General features: G+C 45.9%; 1 protein-coding gene across 1 annotated transcript in view; it reads right to left on the reverse strand.

Moving 5' to 3' along the window:
• Positions 1-24,021, reverse strand: part of TP63 (tumor protein p63) — a 226,017-nt gene that overhangs the window by 196,033 nt on the left and 5,963 nt on the right. The gene's annotated exons all lie outside the window — the stretch shown is intronic.

Below are 24,021 nucleotides of genomic sequence, written 5' to 3' on the forward strand. Positions count from 1 at the left end.
AAAAGGAGAAAAGTAACTATTAATCTTCTCCTAGCTAGGGCAAAAATGCTGCTGCCTGAAGTATGTGACTGGTACATGTGATGACCATTTCCTAAGTGTCATAACCTTAGCTGTTCTCTTTGAGGGTCTTATACCTCAGAATTAGTTCCATTCAACAGATTAATAAAAAATCAAATGAAATCATTGAGAATATGAATGCAACTTCTGCATGCAACAAAGCTAGGAAGGGCTGACATTATACAGAGCAGAGGATCAGAAGTCAAATTACCTTGATGGTCTGGAAGAGCTGAAATGAGGGGAGCAGGTGTAATTCAGTAAAAATCAGTGCAAAATGTTACACTTGAACAGTAGTAATCAACTGCACAGACACAGAACAATAGATTGAAGGGTGTTAGTGGCTCATGAAGTGAGCATCAACCACACTGAAAGGGACAGTGAGACAGAAGCCACCGACCAGCTCTCCTTCAGTAACTCCATAATAATTTCACTTTTGATTCCTGGTAATGTTTCTGTAATAATTGTACACTTCATGGCTAAGAAAGAAGCTTGAAAAATATTTTAAGGGTAATCTAAAGGTTAAAAAAGTTGAATCTTTAAAAGAAGCTTGAAAAAAGTTTATCTTATGTCATGATTTGGCTTGCGTTGGATGAGAAGATCCAGGATTTTTGATCACCATTTGGCAACGCTTACTTGCTTCCCTAAAGGGTTTTAAAATGGCACCAACATTACAACAACAGCGTTACCTCCTCCTATGGATATCTCCAACTTGGTGCAGCTCCCAAAGCACCCAGCCTGCACAGGGGTACAAAGCACCTCCCTGCTGTACTGCAGCTCAGCACCAAATTATTCTTTATTTTCCTGCAAAACTTTCTAAAATCTAATCTAATTCACTCCGCACTGTTGTGTGTAGGTTTTGCAACGCTCTCCACCTCCCAGATTTCACTCTCTGGACATAGCAAATGTTAACATTCACAGCAAGTTTTCCCTCCAGGTATCAGCTTGGCTTTCTTTCAGAGCAATCTCATTTTCCTACCTTCATGCACACTTGTATTTCCTTAAAGAGCTTGAACTCCTATTAATAGAAGAGTCTAAACAACAAGTGTTAAAGTGATTTTTTAACCTGTTTTCCTTCACTCAGCACCCTCCTTCCCTGCAGACTGGGCACCATCTCCAGCCTACTCAAAAAGCTGTGACCTTACTGACATCAACATCTCATTTTTATCCTCATTTTCCATTCCTTGTAGACAACAGAAAAATATCAACTTGTGTGGATCACATCTTAAACCACGTGCATAAGTTCAAAGATAATTAGCCTTTTAGTTACTTAATGCTGTGCAAAGCACACATTTAACAACTAAAACTGATTTTAATCTTTGCTTAATTCTTCTGCCAGAGAGTCCCATTCATAGTGAGGCAGCTGTCTAAATATCTCGGCCCCTTGGGGCGAGGAGACAAGCGAGCCTCTTGCAGTGCTCTTGAGTGACCCCAGCTGGCTACTGCCCCCACAGCACCCAAAAGCCCCTTCCAACTTACTTTGGGGCAGAGGATGCAAATGGGGCTAGACCCCCCAAAAGAGGATTTATCAGGGAAGACCAAAAGTTCTCCCTCTCCTCAGCTCAGATAACTCTTCTCAAAGCTGTAGCTGAAGGTTGGGTAGCAAGAGTGGTAAAATTCATGCAAAGCAATGTCCTTGTTAGTGAGGAGTGCATGGATTTACACCACCGTCACACTGGCTAAGCACAAAACTTCACCTTTGCCCCACAGGACAGTGAAATGGGTCTCTCCCTTCAGCCAAAAAGGCCCTGAAAGACCAGAGGACAACTGCAGAAGGTGGGACAGTCACATGTGGTTGTACCCAAAACCACAAGACAATTATTTTTTCCTTCATACTACCTTGTATATGCTTTGCCATGCTACGAGCACCTGTTTGTAACAATACTCCTCAAAAGCAATCAAATAGGCTATTTTTTAATCATCTCAAATGGCCTTCTGCAGAATGTGATTAGACATTAGTGCTTCCTCCAACAAGCAGCGTGCATGCATCCGCAGAAAGGGATGACTCGAGGACACAACAGCAACAAAAAATTAATGAATCTATTATTCTCTGCAACAGGCAGTAGCCTACATCAAGGTTAATTTATTCCGGTGTCTTAATACACTCCAATATTTAGGGTACCAAGACATTGCCATGTAACCAGATGATTACCCTCGCATGTGGGCTATGTAATGCACGGCGATGAGAAGGAGCTGAACTAAGGAATATGCTTATGCCTGCGGTGCGATGACAAGATATACTTTGCTCCTCCTCAAGAAGGCTAATGTGCAACTCAGCTTCAGAACAAGGCTGACAATCATTTTGGTATTAAAGTACCCATTATTGTATTTTATTTTTGCTTGATCGGTCTCTCTCATGTTGGCCCTTACATTCTACAAAATAGAAGTATTAGCATAAAAATTGCATTACTTTCAATATGTTGCTGACTTTTAATCAGCAAGGCTGCCTGCTATAACCACTTGATAGTTCTCCCCTCCCAGAGACGTGAGGAGCTTGAACAGACAGCCCTGTGCAAGGAACTGAGGCAGGAGCCGGGAGGTGAAGGCGGGAGAGGAAAGGACCCAGATCACAAAAGGCAATCATTCGGAAAGCAAACAGCCAGAAGAAGATATTTTAGTTTCAGACCGGTGTTCAGATAGCCTAAATGTCAGTCTCTCTGCCAAATTACTTCCCAGTGTGTGGCTCTCAGTGGCTCCCTCCTCAGTACCTTACTTCAGACCCAGGACCGACTCCTAAGAGACACAGCGCTGATTGGGAATACCAAGGGTTTAGGAGGAGTTCAAATGCCCTTCAAATGGCAGGGAGTTTTATTTACCTACTCATTTACTTAAGCTGTGCAGTTAGCTAATAGCTTGCACAGCACTTTGAAGCAGAAAAGCTCTAGAAAGGAGCATTAAAATTAGTCATAAAAGCTATCATAAAGAAAAGGCTTTCTCTCCCCCTCTCCCCAGCTTCCCTATAAACCCAACATCTCCAGCACTAAAAGAGTATTACATCACACAGCAATGACAAAAGCCTGATCTTGAATAAAACAACGAACTGAACTCACAGATCATACCTAAGAAATGATAGTGAGGCTTGCCTAGAAACTAACATTTCAAAAATAACATCCATTTGGGATCCTCCAGACTTGCCTCTGAGCCTTTCAGCCCCCTTCACAGGAATTTGTAGCGGCAGTACAACTGTACAAGCCCTCTTCTCTTGCAAAACCGAGTGCAAAACACAGGCTGTCACTAGACAGGTAACAAAAGGATGAGGTTGACAGGATGAGGTGACCCTTAACATTGTTACTTTTCCAAATTTAAGAATTTTCTCAGTATTATCATTTAGGACACTCCACCCTTTCCTTCTCGTGTGAAGATGACGGGTGCTGAGGGCCTCCTACAGCTCACTGAAGGATACAGCTTTGGATCAATGTTCTCAGCCCTGCAGATAAAAATACAAATAAATCAAGCCACAACCAAAAAACTCCCTCTGGCACCCCAGGAGAAAGCTAATAGTCATTATATTCATCTGCAGGAAGTGAACTTTCCCTGTCTTTACTGATTTCTCTTATTAAGCACTCACCAAGCACTGATAGGAATTTTTTGCAGGAAATGGGAGTACAATGTGTTAGTAAGAAAAACACCAATAGAGCAGGCAGCCAATATGAGCCACTTGACATTTCAGGAAATTAAGTTATACTGTGGTCCCAGCTTATAAGTTCAGCAAGACCCACAAGGGAACTCTTTGGAGACCTGCTGTGCTTTCATTTCAAATGTGCCTGCTACAAGGGCTAATTGAGGGCAGTAGCCGTGTGTGCTCTGTCACAGCCATCCTGCTACCCTTCCCCTCTCACAGCAGCTCCTGTGCTGCTCAGAGACTGCATCCCCACACAGCTTCGTCCTTTAGATGCTGAGTGAGCTCTTCTGGGGGTGAGGAAAAAGAGGATTTGGAAGGTCAAAAAAAACAAACAACTAAACACAACATTGAAAACAATAAAGGAGTTTCAGAGAAAGATGCTGAGATCTCTGTCAAACAGAGCTGAATATATATATATATATACATATTCAGGATGGAAAGTTGAAAGCCCAAAGGAGCTGCCCCCCTGGATGACAGATCACTTGGGAATTGCCGTTATTGCAAGTACAAGCTGGTGTGCCAGGGTCAAGGACTGAAGCTCAGAAGTTGAGTGGCTTTATAGGTTGCTCTTGGTTCCATGTTATCATGGGCAGAAAGGAGAAGGTTGAGCAACAGCAGTATTCAGGCCAGTGATGTGGGAGAGAGACAAGCATCCTGAAATGAAGGTAGCAGCCACCAGGGATGGTGTTTGTTCAGCCATATTCCCAGGGCATCATCTCTTGCCATAGACATGGGCTCAGGTGACAGCAAACCACCTCACACATGTGGTTTGGAACCTCTTCTTCACCTAAGTCAAGGTTGAAGCCAGCTGAGGAAGCTATGAGCTGCCACCCATGAGCCCATGTCCCAACAGGTTTTCAGCTGTGAAGATGGCAAGAGAAGGAGCTATAGCAAAGCCAGAACACCCTTTGCAGGGAGTACAGAGAGAGGAAGGAACTTTGGAAGCTCCTAGGAAATGTGCCCAGGCAGCCCCTCTTCCTAAGGGAGTGCCATGCTCTCTCTGCCAGCCCAAATTTGCTTTGGGAGACAAAGGACTGCACAGGTACAAACACAACTTAGGTCCCCAGGGCTCTACATTTTCCAGAGCATGCTTGGAGCATTTTGGTAAGCCAGCAGGATTGCAGCCAATACTGCTGCTATTCCCAGTTAAAGGTACCTTCCTTTAAGGTACCACACAGGAAACTACTCCTTCCTCCTCCTGTTAATTTGGTGGGTGCTGACAATCTCCCTTTCAGCCCACTGAAGTGGCCAGAGCCTGCAGGACAGGGCATTAGACTAATCTGGGAGAGGTAGCTGGCCCACTGTTGTCTCACTGCTGCTGTGTGCATAACCTGGCTAAGAAGGGCTTCAAAACCCTGCTTAGCCATCAATCTGACACCAGGCAAGCATACAAAAGGTAGGTCTGAGGAGCTGAAAGGACCTGCTTGAGATCACTCAGCTGGTCAAGGGAGGGTAAGAAGCAGTCATCACCTCCCCTTCTCTCCCCATCCTCCGAGCAGAGCCCTGCTCCTGACAGAAAGTCAGGGACAACCCAAACTCAGAAAGCTCCACCCAATGCAGCATTATGAGGCTGTAAAACAGCCCAGCTACTGACCAGCCTGAGGAGCAGACAAAACCTTTTGGGGAAAGGGCACTGGGGGTCCCATCATCTTCCATCCCCTGTAACATCTGCTCCAGCATTTGCACTGTGCGCAATACAGGGAAGTCACGGGAAGGTAAAGCAATTAAAACAGTAATGCTGAAAACATTCACCTCCATGTAGGTGTGGAAACCTTCAAGTTTCCTTTTTATTATACGGATGGGATCCTGCTTTTCACTGGCACAATAGAAAATAGCCACAAAAATTCCATACACACAGCATCAGACCCTGAGACCAGCCTCGACACGCAGAGCGTCAGTAATAAAACACACCCCTACAGGGATTTAGTGCTTTGGCTTGTGCTCAGCTGGGGGGCTTGGGCAGGACTTTCACTCTTCAGACACAAAAAAATATTAATTATAATCAGCTCTGTCATTATTTCAATCCCAACACTCCCCCTTCCCTGTCAGCAAAGGGGAAAGGAGCCATGCGCTGGCAGAACCGTGGGTTTTGCATGAATGAGGCCATGCGCACGCGTGCATGTGCCCTAGAAATCAAACAGAAGCTTCAGAAAGGGCATCCTGGGAAGGGTCCCCAGGTGCCAGAGGAGAACATCGGGGAAATATTCTTTTATTAGAACAATTACAACAGCTGCTACATGTACTTCCTTATGCGTACACAGGCACAGCCCTCTTCCTGTCTGTCACACACAACCCCTCTACCACAGAGGCTCTTGCACAACCAGGTGCTAAAGTAGCTTTCAACTGAAATCTGTGCAGAAGCCAGGGACCTTCTCTTACCCAAGTTCCAAACATCCCTGGTATGTTTGTTCCCCTGACACCTACCCCCAGTGAATGTCCTGCCTCGTCCTGTCCCACCACGAGAAAGTGATTGCCCACAGTGCACGCTCAGGGAAGGTTTTGTGCTGGCACCCAACAGGTCCTGCAGTCATTAGAGCAAGTGTGGAGTGCAGAGGGTCTGAAATGGCCAGCCAAGGAAAGGACATCCGAGGTACTCCTCAAATGCTCTCCCTTCCTACAGACTCCCTTTTCCTCTGTTTCTGTCTTTTGCCATGAACTGAAGTAGTGGTGTCTTGCAACAGCATTTAATCAATGGTTAAGTTCAGGGTAAGGCAACAAAGTCCAAGGCTTAGCTGTTTGTCAAACACCTCTATACTTGTTCATTTGCATGGAAGAATAAAACAACAAAAAACATTAATTTCTCCATCAGAATTTGCAAAGCTGCTACCGCAATGCCTGGAAACCTTCTCCCCTCGGGTCCTGGTTAGACTAGTTACAAGGCACAATTCCTGATTTTCCACTACACCCTTCCATTTCATTGTCACTTTCTCCTTCCAGCTCTACTCCACCCACCTGTCTGAGCTATTTCTCTTCAGCCTTTTATCTGGTATCCAGTCTGAGAGCTTGAGTGGGACAGCCTCCTCAGTAGCTGTCTGTGTAGTGTCCACCAACGCAGCATCCTGATCCACACCTAAAGGCTCCAAGGGGACATCCATGAACCTGTGGGGACACAACTGCGTTGGCTTTCATCAAAAGCCTACAAAGGCAGAATATACACACAGACCAGTGTTCCTCCCCACCTCTTATGCACACTTTCCTCCTTCCCAGTTAACCTGCAATGCAAAGAGAGTTCAGGAAGAGCTCCAGGCAGGATCCTTGGACAGTCCAGACTACCCCTGGACATACTACATGGTGGCACTCCTCTGCGCTCGTGCTGCACATAGCTGCAGGGCTTCATCTGGAAATTGATCCAAGTGGACAATTACTGGAAAGACGGGGCTGCAAGACAGTGAGTGAGACAAGGGGGACAACTACAGAGATGTGCTGGAGCCCATCAGAACACCCATAGCTTAACACTGCCAGCTTAATTTTCACCTTCAGTGCTGCTGCTTACGCTTTCACCTGGCTGTGCACCCAGCCACAGCTGATGAGGTCCCAGATGCTGCTCTTCAGGTCTGTTAGCATGATGCCTTTGCTTTGTGCAGGTGTTGGCAACCACACTTGCATACAAAGCAGGGCAAGATCAGCCTAGTCTGGGTAGCAGCGCTCCAAGATCATCACTGGAGGCTACATTTCAGCTTGCAGGCCCCACCCCACAGGGGATAGGATGCCCTCTCCCTTCACACAGTTGCACTCCATCTGTTCCCAGCAGGCTCGTGTACCAGAAACAGGAGGATACTCTGATCAGGGATCAGAGCAAGGCCCAATGAAACTTGAAGTTAAAGAACTTTTCTGGTTAGACTTTATTGGGACAAACCACTTCACTGCCACTCACTATGCCTCAGCTTCTCCATATGGATGCTGGAGGGACGTCAGACTTCTGAAGCTCCAGAAAATCTAAAAGGGATGAGGGTTAAAGTGCTAAGGGTTGCTGATGAAGCCCAGTAACATCCCAGCTACCTCAGCAGCATCTGTCCATGTGCAATTGATATCCAACAATCCTTCGTAAAAAGAGGTCAGTAAGAAGACAGAAAACCTTTTGACCTGTAAGAGAGCCGTCATACTTCCAGCAGAGGCTTGCAAAGTGCTCAAGCACCTTTAACAACAGTGCTTCAGCTCTAAGAATTGAGGAAGAGTTAAAGCATTTGCAACGGGCTCGTAGCAGGATGCATAAAGGTCTCCCAGAAACATGACACCTAGACAGGCAAAGCACGGATGTCTACGAAGTGTTTCTGCAGGGGCTGAATATTGGCTGAAGCTGTGAAAGAAGTAGCTCAGCAGCTCACTCATTGCCCTAAATAACAAGGTGGTGGCATCTGGGATCCTCCCCCACCAGGCCCGCCAGCAAATGCCCCAGCAATCCCTGCCTGTGTGCACCCCTGTCATCACGCTCCGCTGGGCATTAGTAGAGGACAGCACCCCACCCCAAGAAGACATGGGGCATTCCTGGCACCTCGCCCTGAAGGCAAGGTCATCAGACTCTATGACAAATTCTTTGCCTGCCGCATCTCCGGTGGTATGCAGGGGAACACAATCCTGCCCCAAGCAAGAGCCAAGTTTGATTAGGGCTGATCACTCTCAGATCCTTCCTGTGCGGATCTCTCAAACAGGGAGTTACTGGCCACCCTGAACGAGCCCAGAGGCAAGGACGTGAAGGCTTGGAAGGGAGTTTGGACAAGTCTCATTGAGATATAAAGCAGAGCTGCAGAGCCGATCAGAGCAGATGCTCTTCCTGGATGGAAGCACAATGGAAAGCTGCACTTTTTCCAGTGCCCTACACCCCAGCGTGCACAAATGGACATGGCAGAGCCTTCCAGGTGTCTGTTCCAACTTGGCACTGACATAGACCTTGGAACAGAGCAACTCTGGCCTTTTCCAAAATGATTTGCTTGACACAAGGCTCAAATACTTGGCTGAGCCGAGCAGGGATCCACCCTCATTCTCCCTCGGGCACCCTCTGTGGGACCTTGAGTGGGTCCATCTCCTCTACTCCGTGCTTCAGCTCCCTGTTGAGGACAGCAGCCCTTTCTCACCTCGACTGAGAGCTGTGACTTAAATCATTAACACAGAGGACACTTGGGCCGTGGTGATGGCCTCATTCCCCCCAGCCAGCTCTGGGGCACCTATCTAGTGAAGATTCCCCTCCTTGTGCTCTGCGGCAGCAGCGTACAAATGCCATCGCAGATACTTCACAGATCTGATGAGCCCAAAGGGCTCCAGAGGAGTCAGAAGGGCCAGGCCAACACACAAGGCCTCCACAGTGCCTCTGACTCTACCAGCCCTGGGAAGGGGGCATCCCACCTCAGCAAAGAAGCCCATGAAATGATAGTACAAGTCTAGATTGTTTTTCTGCCTGTATCCAAAATGCATAAGACAGAGATGTCTTATGTGTCGTCTGTCTTCTCTGTGATGGAAACCCACCATATTTCAGCCAGCAAACAACAAAGGCAACTATAGAGGCAGCAAATATTAAGAAAACCCTGTCCTGAAGTCTCCTCCTGGCCACATTTTCCCTGCCACCATCTGTTTTGCAAATGCAACAAGCTAAACTAAACAACCCCCCGGTAGCTAAATTCCTTGCATCTCAGAAAACTACATGCATCCCAGTGCCAAAGTAAACAATCTCACAGATAGTTTACATCAAAAAGAGCACTAATTTCATTGTAAGCAAAGGAACAACAAATTGGTTCAAAGCCTGCCGTGGTGTGCTGCGTGGAAACTTCTCCCAGCTAAGACAACCGTAGTTCAAGGCACACTTGTGCTTTCTTCACGTGGAGCTGCCTTTTTTCCTGTGTTCAAGTGCAAGGTCAGAATCCTGGGATATAAGCAAATATCCAACAACTCAGTCCCAAACTGATCCTCAGACAATGGAAACCACCAGGCTGAGAGGAAAAGGTCAGGGGAGCGGAAAGGTGAGCCTCCTGTTTCTACATGTGGATGGGAGCTGGGCTAGCTGTCGCTCTGACGATTCCGGAGCTGGTGAGATCGTCTCCTTTGGGAAGAGTCTTGGAGCCATTGCTCCAGCTAGAATCCCAGGTTTGGCTGGATGCAGGCTGAGGACAACCCTGCTCAGACTGCACTGCTGAAGAAAGCTGGGGAATTTATGCTGGTCATTCATTAACTGGCTCGAGTACCAGCTTCTTTCAAGTCCTCCATGCTCATGGCATGTTTCAGCTACTGGGACCCATAAAAAGAGGCTTTTTAATCTGGACTATAAAGAGTTGCAACCTAAAAGCATGTCCCAAAGGGCTGAGCTCACCCATGTCACTGCTGGGAGGAGAACAAAAGGTGCCTCCCACGGAGCAGAAGCAGGCTACTTGGTGGCACTCCCCCCCCAGATCAGTATGACACTTTTCAGAAGTTGTTATGGAGAAAAAGAAAATGAAAGAAAAAAAAAAGCCACCCTATAATAATTTCAAAGTGCATTGATTTGGAATCAAAATGCAGAGAACAGATTATTTTCACATGCTCCAGCTCCTGCAGAGACCCATGTAAACCCGTGCGACACCCCAAGGCGAGTGCAGAGACTTGGGAAACAGTCTGAGTCCCAGGGGCTTTGCTAAATATCACAGACAATTCTCTCTGGTACCAGTTACAGCAAAGGAACCAGAGAAGATGAGACACTTAAGAAGGGCAATAAAAAATGTTTTTCTTTTTCCTCTCATTACGTACTCCTGGAGGTGGCATACTGCAGAGAGCAACTAAATTAAGCAAACTCATTCCAGTGCTTTATTCGTATTGATTATTTGACAGTCGCCCGTTAAATCAGTATCTCTAAAAGCTCTTATGTAAAAGGCACAGCTGAAATACATAAAGCTTGAGTTTGATATCATCTGTGGCAGTGTAAATCAAAAACAAGTCCACAGATAAGAACAGAATTAGAGTGGATACAATAAGTACACAAAAAAGGACTCAAAGCAGCTTACAGATTTAATGCATTCTGCTGATGGGGTTGCAGGGGGGAGGGAGGTTGTTTGTTTTTTTAATCCAGAGAGTTTTCATGCATACAGAAAAACAGAAGTAGATAAGGGATCTAAACCTAGATCCCATTGCAATCTGAGGAGGTTTGCCTATCAGTTTCTGTGGCTTGAAGCACTTGGTTCTGAAGGCAAAGTTCAAATGAATATTGCCCAGGTGGCACTGCATAGTCCTCACTTTGCTAATCGTCATGCTGGAGCAGCCGATAAATTGGCAAAACTAGTTCGGAGGGCAGTCAGGGGAGGGATGGAAGCAGCACACGGTTGCCTTGGAGTTATCCAGGGTTATCTACACATCACGCTGTACGCTCCCTGCTTCTCATAATTAGAGTGTCTAGACAGGAGATGATGCTGGTGAAGCAGCAAGTAAAAAGGTTTTGCAGAATTTTTCAGAGGAGCCCAGCTAAAGCAGTGATTACAACGGAATGACAGGCACAGGACGTGCAGAACCCAGCTGAGATTAGAGCCAATTTTGACCTGAGTAAAGGTACTTTCATAACCCTTCACATCCCAAAAAAGCTGCTGAATCAGAGCCCTGACAGCTCAAGCACTCAGGAGGGCTCAGTTTCTGAACCAGCCTCAGACTGGAGGTTTCTGCAAAAGTAATTGCAGCTGTGTTTCAGCTTCATCCAGATGCTGGCATTTAGCAGCCTCAACTTGTGTAAACCAGCTTCACTCCACTGAAGTCAACAACAATTGACACCAGCTGAGAATCTGGCTCTCGGTGCGGTTTAAATATAGTCTAAAGAAAGAGAACTTACAGAAGGATTGCCCAATTCCTCATGTCCATTTCTCCCTTGGGGTAAGGCTGAATAAGATGATTTTCTTCTTTATAATTTAGCCCCAGTTATTTTTAACAACAGCATTATGAGCTCACATTTATTACAGCACCTTCCATCCTGCAGGAGCCAGGCTGCATTTCAGGCTTCACCAGGAATCACCAAGAGAGACGAACTTGATGCTCTGCACAGCACCGGGAAGTCTGAATGTGACGTAGTGGATGCTCAGCGTGCACAGAAGCCTGGCCACAAACAAAACAAATCGTTGAGGGTACTGAAACGATTCAGCTGCAGCATTGCAAGAGCAAGCCCCAGCCCTGTGCACAAGGAAGCAATCCAAGCAGCAGTTTCAAATCTTGCTTGAGCTGGCCAGGAGATGGACACAATGTTTTCACAGCCATGCAGGGTGCCACGGTCACACACTGTGGCCCTATAAACACAACACAAGGACAGATTACCACATGTACTGCTGGGGAAAGGCAAACAGCAGTGACTTTTGGGAAAGGAAGAGTAGCTTGATCGTTCCCTACTGTGACAAACCAGCACTCCATTGGCATTCCCTCGTCTCTCTACCTCAAACATCTCTGAGAAAGTTAACGGATCTGGCTCATTCATGTGCAATCTTCACATAGACATTACCAGGTTCTAAAACTTCAGCAACACTTATTGCCTAACTAAGGTGGGGGGCATCAGTGCCAGTGGCAGGCAGAGTGAGGGCGTAAGATAGATTTTATTCAGAGCACCCTTCAGAAACCTGAAAGGTCTGACATCCCTGTTTGGGAGCAGGTGGGATAGTTGCCAACTCTTTATTTCAATACGGGGGAGAAACCAGGAAATTGGAAGAAGAAAAATAAATTGTCGCATGGCCTTAAATCTGTGTGGTTATGCTAGTGATAGAGTGACACCGACTTTTGTCAACAGCAGTACGGTTCATTTTTTCTGGGCTCAGACTAGGAAACTAGGGCCCAGTTAGATGCTACCATATGGGAACTGCTGGGAAACAGCATCTTCCAGAGAGTTCCCCTCAAGCCACCACAGAGCAATGGAAATGCAGCAAATAAAAGTTGCAGCCACCACCCAACTGCTCCATCAAAGACATGAACTCTGGCCTTTTTTATTTTATTTTTTTTTTATATTTTTTTAAATTAAAAAAACACCACCACCACAAACAAAAAAACAGATCCATTAATGAAAAATAAAGCACAAGGCAAGGGGTGATGAAAACAAATAAAACTAAGGCTGTGAAATGCCTGGTATGTAAGATGTGTTGAAACTTGCTGCTGACAGCAGCTTGAGCAGACATTCACATGCAGCCATTCATAAGATGCACAGTAATTACCTTCTCCGGGAGACTGTATTATGATGATTTCTTTAAGCAGAGCACAATATCTCTAGCAACAGGATATAATTACAGCAAAGGATATGCCTCTTAACCTCCCTCTACCCCCCACAGCTGGCTCGGGTAGAGAGCTGGGAGCCAGGGGCTCCATGGGGAGAGCAGAAGTTTACCCTGTGCTACCACACTCGTTACCTGGAGTTGAGCACACGTTTGATGGGAGATTGCTGTGGCATTGCTCTCACAGGAGCCCAGCCTCTCTCCCCCTGGGCTCAGGGTGGGAACACTCCCAACGCAGCAGGACTTGGATAGAGCTGGCAGCAGCCACGAGGCCACCAGAGGAGTTCGGCACAGCCAGCCTGCTCTGGGCTGACACCTTGATGGTAAATAAATACCAAAAATAAACAAGCAAGGGAATGACTCAGAACTGGAACGTGCTGGCAGCACAGTGAAGTGGTGGCACTTCCCACCTCCAGCCTGCAGACCAGGACCTGGCTGGCCCCAAATACCCCACAGCAGAGCCTCTTCAGAGACCTAGCATGTACTAGAAAAATAAATACATAAAAATTAAAAAAAAAAAAAACAAGTCTCCCAGATAAGGACTGGCACTGTGCCCACCATGGGCCAGGGCATCTCTGGGGGATGGATGCCACCTCCTGGTGATTACCTGGCCCACCTGCGGCAGCCGAAATGCCAGAGTTGCTCCTCCCAGCTCAGTTTCCTAGGACTGGCCATTCTGTTTTAGGCCATGCAGTTTTCCTCACTGCAGCAGTTCACAATTGTCCAGACATTGCTGCCATATATGAACACCCTCCTAAATGTTTGAATTTAAGAGATACGCAGTAGAAGCAAGTAGCACCAAACCCACCTACCTCAACTCCTGCAGCCCTGGTCCTTGAGAGAGGTGCAGGAAATTCTTTTGCTGTAATGTGTTAGATTAATGCATGCAGTGCCCAAATGCCCATGGCAGGGATTTCCATAGTGCTTTGTACTAGATGGATCCCAGAACTGGAGAAAGTTGAAAGCAACAGCAGAACCCAGACAGCTGTACACTCAGCCAAGGCACTCAACCTCTCACTGATGCCATCCCCTCCTGGTACTCACTTCTCCAGACACATCTCTGGGATGATGAAGCAGCTGACGCAGTTGCTGGGGGTGAGAAAGATTTGCTGTGCTCAGGAGCTTCTCAGCATGGTGAAGTCACATCTGCAGAGCAGCAGGTAGGAGGGCATGAGCAGCACCACTTGCTCCTTCTCGTTATTTCTGTGAGTCCTAGGAAGACAATCAGAGAGTTAACTCTCAGCCCCATATCTTCCCACCCCACACCAAAAATGCAGCACTGCATCTGACCCAGGGCTCTTCTGTTTCTATCCCAGGCACTGATTATCTGAAAATCAAAACAGAAGCTCAACCTTCATTTTGCAAAAGCATCCAGAGTAGGAGCACTCAGTGGCTTGGACTGTCCATACCAGATATTGAGAGCAGAGAGTCTCGGAGGTTTTCAGATCCCCTTTTCAAGATCTAGATGAGTCTACTTCCCATTCCAGGGTAGAAAATGTTTTATTTTAGATGGGAGATTGAAGAGCTCCTCTAACATAACTAAAATTAGACAGTAACCAACACTTTCCTCACTGGCCTGGAAATTGTCTTAGAAATGACAGTCAGCTTGGTGCAAGTCCGGAGGCTGTGATATCAGTAGGAGAATTTCCTTTCCATTTACAAAAGGAAATGATTTTTGCATCCACCGGATGGCAGTGTAGGGAGAGCAATCATATTAGTCGTAGTATTATTTTCCTTTTAAGCCGCTCAGAAGTGGTTGCAGACCCAGCATTTCACTGCTTATTAAAATCTCCCTGCATTACAACCAGGGAAAGAAATATAGGTCTCATTAATAAACTGTCTTGTAGGATCTCTATTAGAAGACAGACCTGATTAGCCAACATCATTCAATACATGATTTGTCTTGTCTGATAAAAATAACAAACAAAAAAAAAAGATTCATTGCAAGGGACTGTGCTTTACACAGTCCACTCTTTACAATAAAAACAAAGCTTTCAGTTAGAAATACAAATAGCGAAAAGGCAGTATCTCAGATATTGGAACAGAAGATAACCTCATGCATCAGGCTGGTCCACGCTGACTGTACACACAAAGTTCAGTTCAGAGTTCAGATTCTGCAGGACTCTGAATTATTCTAAGCCCAAAAAGGCAATGTTTTCTTCAGCTTCTGATGTCAAAACATCTGCATGAGCAAGAAAGGAAAGTCTATAATGCCCTGCCATATCTAAGACTAGAATTTATCTACTGTAGAGAGCAAGTTTTCTTTCCTGCACAGCATTAAGCTCTAAATAACGAAGCTGAATGCTAAGGTCCAGGTAAGTAATATTACTGAAATCCATCGTATCAACAAGACGACTGCCCCGAGGTACCAAGTGGTGGAACACCAGCAGAAAACATTTTAGAAAGCCAAGCCAGCGGCTGTCCTATTGCCACTAGAGGGCAATAGCAAACAAGCGACCAAAAATCTTGGGGTGAGAAGTTGTTGCAGAAAACTGGTAAAACTGTTAAGCTGCCTTGAGTGGGGCAGCGATCCCGGGAGCAGCCTGTGATGATGATGAGCATCCTGTGCCCACCAGCACAGCCCCACTGCGGTGGGCAGGTAGCTCCCGCTGTCAGCTTCGGGTTTTGGTTTGTCTGGGTCAGTCAGTGGAAAATATTCACTGATGGCTTGGGGCTAGAGAACAGCCACAAGTAAAAGCAGCACTTCTAACGGCAAGTATTTAAGCATCATCAAATGGAAGGTGGTCAGATGCCGTTCTGAACAGATGACATCCACCATAGCACATCATTTGATTCCAGATGTGGCAGGGAGCAAGAAAGGAGAGGCTCCGGCAGCCAGATCTATTTGGCTTACCGAAAGGAAGGCTTGGAGGTGATTTGATCTAAATCTATCAACGTGTCTCAGCTGGGGTGGTGGTGGTGGTGCGGGGAACACAACTGTGAGACATGCTAAAAGGCTCCAAATAACCCAGCAAACAAAAATATAACTAGATCCAGAAGCTGAAATTAAAAGCTGGATAAAATCAAACTGGAAATAATACGAGCTTTAAAAATTAAAACTTGCAATAATGCCAGTAGTTAATCACTTGAACAAATTATGTAGAGGAGAGTTTCATTCTCCACCCCTGGAGCACTTAAAACAAGATATGCTGTCTCTCTAAAATATGTGCTATAGCTTAACAGTGAATTATTAGCCTTGATGCAGACATTATGAGTCCAGGTCTCGTCTGAATGAAGCAGAAGGTGAGACTAGATTAGCAAAATGGTCTTTTCTTGTAATTACAGTCTACAAATACCAAGGTTCTTCTTGCAGAGAATTGTCTCAGTTGTGGAGGCTGACTCCCACCTTTGCAAACTCCCTTCACAGACCGTGTCAATGCAGAAGTGGCAGCAGCTCCAAGGACTCCACCACACAAGGAATACAGGTGGCTGTTGGGGCAGCTTCTGTTGCCCAGTCATTACCCATCTCTTCACAGAAAGAGCATGGGCCTAAATAAACCTTTCTCCTTGCCAAATTGTCCAGGGCCAACAGCTTCTGGGTCATGCTGGCCCCCAGTTGGCACACCAGTTCCTGGGCTGTGGTGCAAGCTGGGCATAGACTGGGGCAGGAACTGACATATGACAGTGATGGAGAAGAGGTCTGGCCCAGTTTCCAAGTTTTGAGCCTCCAAAGACATTAGTCACAGCGAAGTCATGTAGCAAAGAAAGTAACGTCTGTAGTGCTTACCCTCGTTGCCCCCAGACCTGGGCCACAGGGAGATCTTTATTGAAGGAAAAGGAATTTATAGTGGATACAGCTCCGGGGGAGCTGCACAGACAAAGACAGACCTGTGACTCAAGCATCCGAAAGCATCACACCGCCAAAACACCCCCAGTCTCAGCCCAGCCCTTGTGTGCTGTAGGACAGACAACACCAACATAAACAAAAGCTCAGCCTTTCCCACCAGAGGCACAAAGCGGTGCTGTTCCAGCTACAAACTATTTCCAACCTACCCAAATGTCAGTGCTTTACAAGACTGGACAGTTATAAAACAGACAGCACGCGATGACAGCGCGCTGGCCTTTGCAGTAACTCAGGGGCACTTTGCTGCCGGAGCAGCACAGGGGTGGTGGAGGAACGAGGCAGGTAGAGAGCACACAGAGAGCAGCAGAAGCACACGGTGCTCGTGCTCCTCTGCAGAGGGAGGGCTTGCAGATGTTTTTAAGTGTTTTGTCAAGGCTGAAAGGTGCTGTCAGTGATGGAGGGAGCTCACTGCAACACACTGCAGACACAGACGTGACATGCTGCACCGAGCAGTGGGTGATGGCCACACGTGCTGAAGTGCGGGTGCTGGCCCTGGTGACGTCTGCCAGGCCTCCAAAAAGCTGTCTGCCTGCTGCGGTGAGGGGGAGCCCAGCGTGCTGGGCTGACGGCTCGGTTTTCTGAATTGGAAAAACAGATGAAAAACAACAACAACAACAACAACAACCACCCACAAATTAAAGCAAGAAGGTCTGCTGTGAGAAGGAATGTGATAGAATGTGTTTCTACATTGCACTATTTTGTAGGACAAGAACATGCCCTGGTCCAACCTCCTCCAAGCATCCCTCCCCATGACTCATGTGCAGCAAGTCTCCTCTTCTTCCTCCCACTAACTCCAGCCCCATGTAAGACCTTAATGGGCGTTATTCCTTTCTTCAAGCTTGAACTCCCATGTCTGTTCACATAAGTGATCTCAAATGCCTGCACCCTACCCCGATAAAGAAACCACGTGTGAGGGGGGCTCCTGTTTAGCCCAAGTAATCAGCAGTTAAAACCCATCTCCTAGGATCAGGCTGCAACACCTTTCTTCTTCTGCTGGTGTGTAACCAGAGCAGTTCTGCAAACCAGCAGATCTGCAAATCAACAAGCCGTACTACTTCTCCTGGCGGGCCACCTCCAAAGCAGAAGGCCCAGAGTGACAGTGGTTCTCCACCTTGCCACGACCAGCAGCACAGGGGGTGCACCTTTGTGTGCACTTGCACAAAGCACCGCTATGATCATAAACATTAATTGCTGGAGCTAAGACCATGCTCCTGCACTCCCCTCCTCAATTCACAGAAGAGGAGGGAGGAGGTTATGGGTCAGCGAGTCTGATACAGGCAGCTGTCAGACTGACACAGCACCGGTGCATGTAGGAAAGCGGAAGCATCTTAGGTGGGAGTGCACAGCCGAATGAGGGGTCAAAGGGTTAAGAGAAGAGAGCCCATTATTCATCACTACCACTGTGTTCCAGGCATAAGAAACATTTGGAGCTAATTAGAGGGAGAGCAGAACAATGCACTAGAGAAAGCAACAATGCCTTGGTTCAACCCAGCAGATGAGCTCCGTGCTCAGAGCAAATTGGTCTAAAATGAGTATTGCTCCATCTCAAAACCAGGAAGGTGTGACCTACTTCTCTGACCCTGGCATCAGCTGGCAGGAAGAGAATTGACAGAATGATTCTTCATTCCTGTTGCGAGGAGATTGAGCATATTCAGTTCCACGTCTCAGAAATAAAAGCCAGCAGCTCGTCCAGCTGATCTGGGGTAACTAATAACACAGATCTGCGCTCATTAACTAGGCTGGCTTATATTGCAAAGATCTCCAAGCCAACAACTAAACAGGCTTGCTATGTAACTTAGGAACCTAACTAGCCTTAATATTATTAAATGTAAATTATATCCAGCTTTTAAATTATTTCATTGGACATTTGGTGAGACTTCTGCTCCTGAACAGCGACAATTTCCCCAGCTGAGACCATGGCACCTGAACGCTACGCTGTATGCGAGATCCGGGAAGCACTTTGGGCTGTCTCGGATGAACACTCCCAGAGAATTGCAAATAATTAGCTGTAGTTCTGGAAGTTATTTTCCAAAGCCACTTAGAATTTGTGGTGTCAGACTTGATTTTATTGCGAGCTGACTTTTTGGGTGTCATCTTTTAGTGAAGCCACTCTCAGACACTCAGTCTGATCACAGAATTCAAGCTCTGAAGAAGAAATGATTGCTTCAAGTTTTGATGCCTGGGAAGGAGGGAAAATGATGAGGGCTCAAAGGAAACTCATTTATCAGTGGAATTGTGGGCTGCAAGGAGGTATTTTTAGGTACCCTGACTCCCAAGTATTTGTCAACATAGAAATCTTGAAAGCTCCTGTGTCAGAGAGCGTCCCAGAGAAGGTTGCACGGGCACTACCTTTATTTGGTAGCCACTCAATAGGCAGCTTTAAAAACTTCTGTCTACAGGCAGAAATTACAGCACCAACATCTGACAAACACCAACGACCTTTTATAATGAATAACCACCAAGCACTTTCAAACCTTACACAAACTACTGCTGGACTTGAACCAGCTTGAAAGCCACTCGTTGACATACCTTCACAAAACACAACAAAGCGCAGGACCTGGAGGATGGCAGCAGGCCGTCCCAGGGAAGTGAAAGTTGTCACATCAGCCAGCCTGACGTTCTCAGCAACTCGGCTGTGCTTCCTTCACAAAAGAAAGAGCAGGTCACATCGCGTTTGTCCTCCTTTGCTAGATGGGCCATTTAAAAATACAGCAAACTGCATGATCGCTAGGACAGACAAGCGCAAACTCAAGTATCATTGCTAAAAGGAGGTATTACCTCCACTGGTCCAGAATGTGGACGTGCCTGACAGCAACAGAGGATCACAGCACCATTCCCTACCCACAAGGGACCTGCACTGTCACTTCCAGTTGGCACTTAGCCTATCATTAGGTTAAGCAGCCTGCAGTATTTGCCGTGTAATTACACTGCCATGGCAGTATGCACCCAGCCATTACAAGGTAATTTCACTGTAGTTACCATTATAATGCTAGAGGCTTTAGTGTATGGATCATAGCCCCGGGGCTGCCACTTGCCAGACCAAACACCGCTATGATATTGCAGAGTCGGCTGCCTTACTAATTTCTTCCCTAAAATAAAATTAACACACACACGCGCGCGCACACAAAGAAGAGGAAGAAGTTGAAATAGGAGGCAAAATATTATTAATAGTAGGGATAAAATGCCAAGCAAGAAAAGAGAAATCTAGTTTCTGTGTTCAGTGGAATCCACAGATCTGGATTCCCATCTCTGTCAAAAACTCCCAGCATCACAAAGCCTATCCAGTACCACAGTACAGATCCTGGGGAGCAGCGATGGAGTGGACATTTGATGAGATGTCTGTATTGAGGACAGTGTATCCCCAAAGGAGGTAGAAGCTGCCTATTGACAGTGTATCAAGTGATCAAACCACTTGTTGCTGGAATGCAGGTGTATTCCCCATCCTATGCTGTCCACAACAACTGGATAATAGCAATGTTTTTGAGTGCAGATACCTTGTGCACCAACACCAGCATAAAACTGGCTTACAGAAAAGGACCTCCTTCATTCCCTCGTTGTTTGGTCTGTTCCTAACATAAACTCTTTGGATAAGGAACTGCATGAGGCTTGGGGTTCATGTGAACACCATCTAGCACCTGGAGCTCCAGCCTCAGCTTTGGCCTCTTGTGACAATGCATGAAAGACAGACTTGGCACCTTCAACCCAGGATTTAGCACCGAGGTGTTTCTGTGACATCTGGGATGAAAGCCACGTAGTACCAGCTGTCTGCTAGGTTGGAAGATTTTTATATTGTTTTTAGCAAGACCAGCATCTACAGGCGGGAAAGCCATTTACTCAGTCTTCTCTATTTTTTTTCTACCTCCACCCACTCCACTAAGATCAGCTGATGCTTTTTGTGTGAAGTACCACTTCCTGCTAAAGCAGAAAGTATGTTTTGGTTATGGGCTTGGCCGGAGCAGCAACCAGGTGTGAAATGGCTCGGTCCTGAGTTCAGGAAAACTTGGCGAAAAGTGAGAGGTATTCACCACCACAACACTGCCATGGAGATAAATGCTTTGCACCATTTCTAAGCTAAGCTTTCTCCTTCTTTCAAAAGTCTCTTCAAGCACATTGAATAGCAATGGTATGAGAATGAGAGAATACATCAATGCCAGTTTTCTATCAGAGATGCTGGCTCCTTCAGCAGCTATCCATTCTGTTACTGGCATAAATGGTCACCTGCCTCCCAGATACATCAACCTCCACGAACTCAAGATCAGGCAGAGACTTCTGTTCTGCTCCTCTTTAGGATGACAAATAGAAATATGACAAGTTTTTCAGAAAGTATCACGGGGGAGCGGTACTTAAGAGTTGGAAAAAAGGCCTTCTCGCAATAGATGACATTTTGTGAATGATGTCTCATGCTGATATACAGCTGTTTAGCACAAAATGGCTTTCAAAAGCACCTAAACCCGATCCTGCCAGTATCTACTTCTGCACTTTTCAAATGGCTTTGGGAGACCTCAGAAGTGTCAGGAACAGCAATAGATGTTATTCTTGTCTCTGCTAAATCTAGGGTGCCACCTGCAAAGATCCTTAAGTACAGAACATTTACACTCCCAGACATGAGTGATGTGCCACCTATTAGACAGAAGAGTTGTCATTTGCCAACTGCTAGGATTTTCTTAACTAGAAATAGGCACTGCAGAGAAGCACCGAGTTCCAGCAAAAAGAAGAGCTCTGGCATCAACCTTCATTGTTTCCTTTAAAGAAATTGCTAGCAGAGACCTTTAAAGTGAAAATCAATAATGATTCAAGTTCCCATCTCTCCTTGCCAGCTCCAACCAAATCACACATGCACTGACGCTGACGTATCTTATCTAAACAAAGCAAATAGTAATAACTTCAAAAATGCATCCAGAACTTGTAATCAGTAGGTCTCCATGTCCTTTTCTAAAAGGACAGTGTAATTATCTTAGTTTTATGGGTGATTATCTGTATTTTAATGGTGGAATAACTAAGGCAAAGGAAGAAGAATTAACTTCCTCAGATGGCCAATGAAACACCAAGGAACAGAGCCAGAATTCCCAAATCCTCATCGAATGCCCTCCAGATAATGCTCTTGTTAATACAATCAATTAGAAACATTATATATCACCCATCTTCAAAGAAATTCAGTGAACAGGTATCTTGAGCATTAAACCACACTGCATCTTGGTATCCCATTGCACCACCTGCTTTGATCATTTTTGCTCTGTGCTTCTAATTCATGTAATTAATAGCTTCCATTTTAAGAGGAGTGATATAATCGACTTACCTAGCAGTCACTTCAGAAAGAACATTATTGGCAGTAGGTCTGCAGTCTAAACACATGCCTGCTTCTAGATGAGCCAGGTCAAATACCACCTCCTTGTGAAGCAGCAGTAGCACAAAGACCAGCATAAGCCAGCCGATCAGGCATTTGTCCTTAGCTCACACACCTCAAATGCACCACCGTGATGGATCTCTCCCAGGCTTCCCTTGTCCTCTTTCCAACAACCCATCACACATCAGCACCTCAGCCAGGCTCTGCGTGTACCTTTGTGACCTCTCAGTCAACAACTCTGGGAAGTTTACTCTGAACTCATCTCAGCGTAGACCTTCTATGGTTTGTTTGAACACTCCTAGCTAAAATGAGGGAACATTGCAAAAGATTACTAAAATAAACCTGACAATAAAAGATAACAGCTAAAATATGACTAGTTCTGCTTCAATTCCAGATCATCAGATTGATTTTGTGTAAGTGGTGCCCTCATAGAAAGCCATTAATGTTAGTTTGCTTCACATCCTGCACTCCGTAATACCCGAGTCAGAATGACTCAGCTAGCTCATCTCCTGTTCTCTATCAGGCTGAAAACATCTGTGTCCCTATAGATCTTGTGCAGACAGCAACAGGGCAGCCATGACATCCTCACTGACAGTCCATCACAGGATTCAACACAAGGTGAAACATATCAGCTCTGAACAAGCAAAGTCTCAGTCACCCAAAACAAAACATTAAGAACTACCAAAGCAGTCTCAAAGATCTCGCCTGTTTCAACAGAACCCTCGGCAGAAGCACAGGGAGCCTCAAGAGTGATTGCAATCATCTCCCGTTGGTTTGTAAAGATTTCTAGTATGTTTAACTGGATTCCTTGTAGCACATTACTTCATCAGCTTTCCTGAAACTACTTCAAATGAGAAGAGAGAGGAGAGACAGAGAGAGAGAGAGAAAAGGCTGATTCTGTATGGAGCATTAGCATCAACAGTTGATACAAATGACAGAGCCAGAGGGGAGAGTATGGAGCAACAGGAGGCCTCACCTGAGGCACGGGATGGTATGAGAGCTGTGTGTAGCCCCAGACCCCACAAAATCCGCTTCAAGAAGAGATAGAAGTAACATTTTTGCACATTCTCATTGTAAGACCACAGACCAGCTGCTCTCTGCCTAAAAAGCCCACAACTTTCAATGGGAGCAGCTTTGCAAGTCAGTAGCAAAATGCAGAACCAGGAGCATTTTAGATTGTTTCAGCCTCCCTAATACTCCTCCTGAACAGCTCTGATTTGACTGTATTGACCGTCTTTACTCAGAGGAGATAATACTTTCCACAGAGAAATGCAGAGTTAAAGGACTTGACAGAAAGGACCATAATTGATAAAGACATTTTTTTTCCACTAGCAAGTAGTATTCAGTTCTGCAAGGCACTTTCTATACCTTTGACCCCCAAACCCCCACCTCTGATTCTCCTCACATTTGATTCAAAACCAATAAATGACTTTCTCTCATAATCATAATATTTAAGATTTTAACCATCTACATTTTAACTCCTAAAATGAAAGCTCAGTTACACGTGGATTCATACATTTGATTTCATACATTCATATTTTTTGACTCATACAGGCAGAGTATTGTCTGAGATCTCCAGATTGGTTTCCGGGAGCATGCAGCAAGCCTGAAGTGGCAAGATCCAAACGTAAGCACTGGGAACTTGCCTATTAGTGTGTTGCTGCTTCCAGCACAGTGCAGGCTACGGCATGTCATCCCATGGGTTTAGCTTCATTCCTCCGTACATCACATGTTCTTAAGGGTTAAATTCAGGGATAATTATTTCCTCTCTTCCTTTGTCTATTGGGTAAAATAGCTCCTGGACAGCCACTGATGGCTGCTTACAAATATCTCTGCTGATGAGCATGGCTCTCCTGAGGTGGAGTTTTGGAACAGCAGTCTCCAAGACAGAACTGAAGACCACATTCACGACATGCCAGAGATGAGTGGCTCTCAGTGCTATTTTTTTCCTTCCAGAAAGCCTCTC

Source organism: Oxyura jamaicensis, chromosome 9 (genome assembly GCF_011077185.1).
Source record: "Oxyura jamaicensis isolate SHBP4307 breed ruddy duck chromosome 9, BPBGC_Ojam_1.0, whole genome shotgun sequence".
NCBI lineage: Eukaryota > Metazoa > Chordata > Aves > Anseriformes > Anatidae > Oxyura > Oxyura jamaicensis.